The sequence below is a fragment of the Pogoniulus pusillus genome, chromosome 5 (assembly GCF_015220805.1).
Source record: "Pogoniulus pusillus isolate bPogPus1 chromosome 5, bPogPus1.pri, whole genome shotgun sequence".
Lineage (NCBI taxonomy): Eukaryota > Metazoa > Chordata > Aves > Piciformes > Lybiidae > Pogoniulus > Pogoniulus pusillus.
Window position 1 is genome coordinate 31,878,404 of NC_087268.1, and position 8,031 is coordinate 31,886,434.

At 45.6% G+C, this 8,031-nt stretch overlaps 1 long non-coding RNA gene across 1 annotated transcript; it reads left to right on the top strand.

Annotated features, from left to right (window-relative positions):
- The first annotated feature begins 1,064 nt into the window (after positions 1–1,064).
- LOC135175702 (uncharacterized) lies at positions 1,065–3,251 on the top strand. The gene is made up of 2 exons (XR_010302441.1): positions 1,065–1,128; positions 2,628–3,251. It is a non-coding gene; the product is annotated as an uncharacterized LOC135175702 (long non-coding RNA).
- Positions 3,252–8,031: the final 4,780 nt, after the last annotated feature.

Sequence of the window (8,031 nt, forward strand, 5' to 3'; positions counted from 1 at the left end):
CTGAGGTGTAGAGGATATTTTGCACAATGGTCCTGTTTGGATATGCCCAAGTCTTACTGCACATGCTGCCACATTTTTTATATGTTTGAAGGCTTGTTGTTGCTCAATGCCTCACTCAAAATGGTTCTTCTTTCAGGTTACTCAATAGGGAGGACTCACACCTGATTATAACCTGGACCATGCATTCTCCAGAACCACAGGAGGCTGAGGAAATCCTATTTCTCCTTGTTAGATGACAGAGACATGGTTGCTGTCTTGTTGACCACATCCATAAGTACATGACGATGTCCATACTGCCATTTTATTCCAGGAACTGAATTTCCTGTGCAGGTCCTTTGACCTTGCTTTTCTTTATAGCAAATGCATCCTTCAGAAGAATCCAAACAATTTTTTCTCCCTTCTCAAACACCACTTCTGCCTTGTCTCCTCGCACAATGATGTCATCAATATAGTGTAGATGTTCAGGGGCATCACCCTTCCCCAGTGCAGTCTGAATCAGTCCATGACAAATGGTGGCGCTATGCTTCCACCCCACAGACAGTGGATTCCATGTGTATTGCATACCCTTCCCTGTGAAAGCAAATTGTCACCTGCACTCTGCAGCAGACAGAATTGAGAAGTGCACTGGGGACATGGATTGTAGCATACCACTTGGCTGCCTTTCACTCCAGCTCATACTGGACCTCATTGCTGTCTACAACTACCTGAAGGAACATTGCAGCCAGGTGGGGATTGGTCTCTTCTGCCAGGCAACCAGCAACAGAACAAGGGGACACAGTCTCAAGTTGTCCGAGGGGAAGTATAGGCTGGATGTTAGGAAGAAGTTCTTGACAGAGAGAGTGATTGGCATTGGAATGGGCTGCCCAGGGAGGTGGTGGAGTCACTGTCCCTGGAGGTGTTCAAGAAAAGACTGGATGAGGCACTTGGTGCCATGGTCTAGTTGACTGGTTAGGGCTGGGTGCTAGGTTGGAGTGGATGATCTTGGAGGTCTCTTCCAACCTGCTTGATTCTATGATTCCAGCATCTCTGGTACAGCAGCACTCAGTGGTGGAGTCAATTTGTTCAAGCCATGATAGTCCACTGTTAATCTCACCCCTCCATCAGATGGCCAGATGGAACTATCAAAAGGTGAGCATGTCTTACTGATCACTCCCCGGATCTGCTGTTAATGAATCAGCTCATGGATGGGAACCAGGGAGTCTCGGTTTGTGTGATATTGCTGACAGTGCACCATCCTGGTAGCAACTGGCACCTGTTGCTCCTCAACCTGCAGCAATCCCACAATGAAGGAATCCTCTGAAAGGACAGGCAGAGTAGACAGCTGTTTGATCTTCCCTTGATATTTTGGGCACACCAAAAGCCCACTGATAGCCCGCTGGGCCCTAGAATTACCCTCTCTTGAGGTTATCTCAAGAGCATAAGGGGACTCTGGGCCAATCACATGATGCTTTTCCCACTTGTTCCTTGTTAGGCTCACTTCAGCATCTAGTACAGACAACTCCTGGCAGCCTCCTGTTATTCCAGAAATCCAGATGGATTCAATGCCTTTATGCCCTGATAGCATCAATATATACTCTGCACCTGTGTCTACTAATGCTTTATACCCATAGACTTCTGTGGCTTTAATGTGCCAGGCCACCAAATCCACACAGTCTAGTACACCCTGTCACCCCTTTCCTCCTCCTGGCTGAAGACAGGAACCTTCTACTGGTCTTCATCAGAGTATTCACTATCTGGCCTTGGTGATGCCTGACCAGAGGTGATCTCATCAGGATCAAGGGATGTAATCTCAGTTCTTCTCTATCTGAAAGATCATTGATCACCTTCTTGGCTCTATACAGCAGCTACCTTTACTGCTTATTTACATAATCTCTTTCTAACTACCATCTTATATATCAGGGAGTGACAGGACTAGGGGGAATGGAGCAAAGCTGGAGATGGGTAGGTTCAGGCTGGATGTGAGGAGGAAGTTGTTCAGCATGAGAGTGGTGAGGGCCTGGAATGGGTTGCCCAGGGAGATGGTTAAGGCCTCATCCCTGGAGGTGTTTAAGGCCAGGCTGGATGAGGCTGTGGGCAGCCTGATCTAGGGTAGGGTATCCCTGTCCATGACAGGGGGATTGGAACTGGCTGATCCTTGTGGTCCCTTCCAACCCTGATTGATTCTGTGATCTTCTCTCTCAGCTCATGTACACAAGTCTCTGGTTCAGGAATAGGTTCACCATCCCACTTCTTCATGTCCTCAGTTGAGATTTATGTTGTGGAGGGCCTGTAGGCCTGAAAGCAGGCTTATTTATGCCTGCCCTGCCTGGACATGTCTCTGCCTGCACCAGGGGCAAACGAGCACAAAGGGACCTCTGATTGTGTAAGTCCCCACACGCCCAGCTTGGGCCTGCCTGGTGCTGGGCCCATGTGATTCCCATACCTGGAGTCCAGGCCTGTGGGTTTTACCCAGTGTGGTAGGGTTCGGCTGACTGCCAACCTGATTGGTCACTCGAGTGGCCAAAGAGACCATTGACTCTTGGCCTACAGTTGATAAATAGAGGTGCACAGGCTCACGTGCAGCCTTCCCCACATTACTTGCAGCTCCACCACATTGCTTGCCTGCTCATGTGCATGCTTCCTTGCAGCTTTATGCCTGCCTTCGTATGATTGCCTGGTGTGCGCTGTTGCCGCGGGTTGCCAGGAGCAGACTCACTTGTCTGCATTCGATCAGCCTGAGGAGCAAGTGTTGGACCCGTGCTCAGACTGCATGGAGTCCTGCCTCTGCACCTGGAGATCCTGCCTGCGTACCCCTGGAGAGAGCAGCCAGCAAGATCCACCAGCAGTAAGGAGCAGAGCCTGCCATTTCCCCTGATGCTGGAGGATTCCAGCCTAGAAGTCCACAGGCAGAGACCCTGAAGAATTGGACACTTGCAATAGGCTGACACAGCCTGGAGAGTGATTAATAATTGATAAGAATTGAGAGTAGATGCCTCTGTAATTTCTATTACCTCTGCCATAAAGCAGAGAGCAGTTTTCAGCTCAGCTTTGCTGGGCAAACAGTATAAGTCCTCAGGTAGCATTGAGCCACAGGGAAACTCTCTCTCTGTTAATAGTTTGAATGTTTAATAGTTAGGAATAAGTTTTCTGTAGATATATATCCTATAACGTCTTCATAACTGTGTAAAGAACCCTGTAATATTAAAGTTCAGTGGTTGGGAGTGGCAAGAATTGAAATATTGGAAGTGAATAAATATAAATATTTTTATAAATATCCTCTTGCATTAATTAATTTCTCCCCTCTGCCAAAGCGGCGTAGGCACTGGGAATCCCCATCCCTGACAATTTCATTGTCACAGATTAAGGGGTCCCCAAAGCCACCAAGAACCACTTTGTTCCCGCTTGCCAGGAGCATCTTGTGGTAATGTCTTTCTCTTCCAGGCAACACAAGACTTGACCCTTACAGTAGTAGGTATGGTGCACAGGGTCCACATTCATGATCTCCTCCACTGTACTCATCAACACTACGTTGGCTTCTTCCTTCCACTGCTCAACCTCCTGTTTGGGCAACTCGCCCCACCACCTCTCATTGTTAGTCCCAGTAAAACCAGTAACACCCAGGTAGTCACTATTCTCCCCATCATGGCCCCTGATGGGTGCAGCAGCTCAGCCCATTGCCACTTCCAGTTCCAAGTATCCAAGGGAGTAGGTAGACAAAACACCTGTGCTGACTGCCACAGGAAGAAGGGCTACTTTTGTTTGAGAAGGTGGAAAGGAGGAAAGAAAAAGAGGCAGATAAGCAGGGAAGGAAGAGCAGGGGAGGGGAGAAGGAAGAAAATCCTAAGAGGAGGAAGTGGTGGAGATATCTCTCTCCTGAAACCATGTTAAGCAGTCTTGACTAGATGAATTGGTAAATACTCACCCTAGTGAAATGTGACAAGTATTTCAAGCTTCTGCTTGACCTTGGAAACCGAAGGAAGATGAAAAACATCCATATCTTATCTGGAGTGAATTGTACTTGGAGGTGACTGTTTCCCACGTTGGCTGGATGGTGTCTCTGTTGACTGCTTAGCTTGCATGTCACATCTGCAAAACCTGAATTAGGTTGGACACCATGGAGGGAAAGATATGATAAGGAGTAGAAGGTACCTTTCATTACCCTAGGGCTCCAGAGCTGCTAAGCTGCCATACTGGAGTTGAAAATCACAAAGTGACATTTTTGTTTGGGTGCTATTTCAGTGCTGCTGCTGCTGCATGCACTGAAGTGATATAGTTGCTTTTATTGAGGACTAGGAAGAGCTAGTAGAAACTCCCTGACATGATGGGGTAGAGGATGTTGGTGGGCAACAGAGTTCTCCTTCTTCAATATGCCTGGAGAACCAGAGAGTAGATCTTTCTTCTCAGGCATGTCAGGGAAAATGGATCAGAAAAGGCGTATTTCCCTAGTTATTCCTCCTGTCCTCTCCCTTTTTTTCCCAGACAAATGGTTTAAGTGCAGATACTTTGATAGCACTAAACATCCATCCACTGCTGAAGTTTCCATCACAGAAGTGCTCAATTGGGCATCACACCTCCATGTACAACTTACTGCCCTTTTCTCTAGTGAGGAGATTTATTTGGAGTGATTTTCTCTGGAACAAATTGAACTGACATTGGGGCAGAGAGTGCTTTCAAAATGTAAACCATCTTTCTCGATTCTTTAAAACACAAATCAAAAGACAAAACATTTACTGTGCAAAAGGTGCCATTTCTGCAAGTACCCTTTTAAACCAGTATGTAGTACCCAGTCTTCTGGCAAAGTACAAACTGCTCTTAAATTCAACAGAGATGGGTGTAAACAACCATTAGTCCATGTAAGTGCAGCAGAACACAAGTTGTTCTCCAGTGCTAGCCTACACTTTGCCTTTAAGGATGTTAGCAAAATGCCCCCAAGGGTATTCTAACCACCACCTGGACTACAAACAATGCTATCTCTCTCCCACACACCCATGAATGTCAGAGGCAGTCACTCTGGAACTAAGAGCTGGCGTTCTAGCACAGTTTGGATTTGGTATCTATTTTAACAGACTTTTTCAGATGCAGAAAAAAGAAGGCCATTGACAAATTGTGACTGGTTAACTTGCATCAGTAAATCTTGGAAAAGATAAATAGTTGAAAGTAATGGAAAATGATTTGGTATTATTATTTTGACTTAGGTCTCTGAAAGCCTGGATGCAAAAATACTTTTTGTTGGCAGTAGGTTTCAGTAGACAAGAGCTGCTCTAATTCCGTATTTGCTAGAATGTAGATCAATTTTAGAACCATAGAATCATAGAACCATTGAGGTTGGAATAAACCTTTGAGATTGTCAAATCCAACTACTTGCCTAGAGTTTGCAATCCCATCACTATTGCCAAGCCACTGCCACTAAATGATGGCCCTAAGCACCACATTCACAGGTCTTTTAAATATCTCCAGAGATGGTGACTCCACCACATCCCTGGGCAGCCTCCTCCAGTGCTTGATAACCTTTTTTGTGAAAATCTTCCTGTGAAAACATTTTTTCTCAATCTCTAATCCAGAGCTTCCCTGGCACAACTCAAGGCCATTTCCCCTTTACCTTTTACTTAGAATCATAGAATCAATGAGGTTGGAAGAGACCTCCAAGATCATCCAGGCCAACCTAGCACCCAGCCCTAGCCAGTCAACTAGACCATGGCACTAAGTGCCTCATCCAGGCTTTTCTTGAACACCTCCAGGGACGGTGACTCCATCACCTCCCTGGGCAGCCCATTCCAATGGGAAATCACTCTCTGGGAAGAACTTCCTCCTAACATCCAGCCTACATTCCCCTGGCACAACTTGAGACTGTGTCCCCTTGTTCTATTGCTGGTTGTCTGGGAGAAGAGATCAACTCCCACCTGGCTACAACCTCCCTTCAGGTAGTTGTAGACAGCAGTGAGGTCACCCCTGAGCCTCCTCAGTTTCTAACATCTGGATACCAATATATGTAGAGCACAACTCTGAGAAAGAATTGTAAGACTGGGGTAGCAACAGTTTCTGGGGCTCAGCTTGAACTGGATCTGTTAGAAAAGGCTCTAGACCAACTGTGTGACTCACCAGAAAATGCAGAGTGTAACTTGGAATGTCATTGTAATGTGGTTCTCACTAATCCTTGCTTGTAACACAGAGGAAAGATGACACAGAACTCCATGTAAATGATTCTGAAGTAGATATTTGGGTCCACAAACCAATTGTAAACTTGTGATAGGAAATGAGCCTGTGTATGAGGTCAAAAAGAGAGAACTACAAAGGTCTGACATCTGACATAGCATGTCTCTAGCGCTCTAAGGCTGCACGGTTCCACCTACTCTGCAGCAACATAAAGTGTGGTTAAGCAATGCACCCAACTGGAAGAGAAACTGGGACACGAGTGACCTTGCTATTCAACATCACCCAGGAAAAATCACTTGCACAGCTTCTGCTGTGTGCAGTGTCACAATTACTGTGCCCAGTCAGCACTTTCTCACTGACCAGAACATCCCAAGTTTATGGGATTGCTGTGTTTTATTCTAACTAGCTTAAAGAGTGATGTCTTCTTCAGCTTCCACAGTATTATATAAGCATGTACTCATTTGGTTGATTTTCCCCCATGGGAATGAGAAAATAATATCTTCAGGTGGAACCTTTATGGTGACTGACTGGCTGGATGAGTGCATGTCTCCTTGTCCTGAAGTAATGCTTTTTCAAGGTCAGTTCCAACTCCATCTGTAATTTCCATTAAATCACCTAAGGTGGTACTTCCAGTGGCCATTCCTCTGCCTAACTTAGATTTTTGTACACAGTGTACATACAACTTTGCCACTGCTGAGGTAGAAACCTTAGAAATCACAGAAAAGTCTGAGTTGGGAGAGAGTTGTGTAGATTAATTTTCTGCTTAAAGCAGACTCGGCCAGGGCTCTGGCAAGAGGAGTCTTGAATATTTCTGCTAAAGGAGATTCTACCATGTGTCTAGCTAGACTATTTCAACATTTAATTGTTTTTAAAGCAATGCCTTTTTTCTTGCATCCAGACCACAATGCTCCTGAAGCAGCTCTTGTCCATTGCCTTTCATCCTGGTACTGTGCAACCTTAAAAAGAATGGACAGGGCAAACACCTTCATCTCCTCTATAATTCTGTTTTAGATATTGGAACTCTCCTGAGATTTCTTTTCTCTAGGCTTAGAAAATGCAATTCTTTCAACTTTTCTTCATATCATGTTCTCAACCCCCCTAAGAGGCTTTGTGGCCATCATCAGACCCTCCCCAGCTTTTCTACATGTTTCTTGAATTAGGAGGACCAAAACTAGACACAATATACCAACAGCAGTGAAATAATCACATCCCTAGACTTGCTGACTCTATTTGGTGACACAGCCCAGGAGGGTTTTTGCCACCTTTGCTGCCAAGGCACGTTGCTGTCTCAAGTTCAGGTCCTTTCAGGAGACTTCTTTCTAGCCAGTCAGACACCAAACCAACAGCCTGTACTGCTGCTTGGAATTATTCTGTCAGATGCAGGACTTCACATTTATTGTTCTTAAATCTCATGTAGTTCTTGTTAGCCCAATCTTCCAGCCAGTTAAGGTCTAACTCTATGATGCCTTTTTCTCATTTTGGTGTTGTGATGGTTTGGGTGTTCCCTGCCCCCACACACACTTTGTAAATCACCCAGACTAGACTCAGCCAGCTCTGGAAATATGAATGAAGCTTATATTTACAGCTAGCACAATGTACAAGCAGATATTTACAGTATATACAGTTATAAACAGAAATATACAAAAAGTAATACAGAAACACAACTCCCCTCCCAGAAACCTGAGTCCCCAGGAGGGGCTCCCAACCACCCTTTCACCTTCCCCCTGCCCCTCTCAACCTTACCCCAGTCCTGAGGAACAATGGAGGTTGGGCCAGGGGGTTAGGAAGCAAAGTGGATTAGAAAAAAAAGAAAATGGAGGGTAAGGTTAGAGTGTGAGATCCAGCTCGGAGCTCACCAGCAGCAGAGGAGAAGACTCCCTTATCTATGTTTTGCTTTTA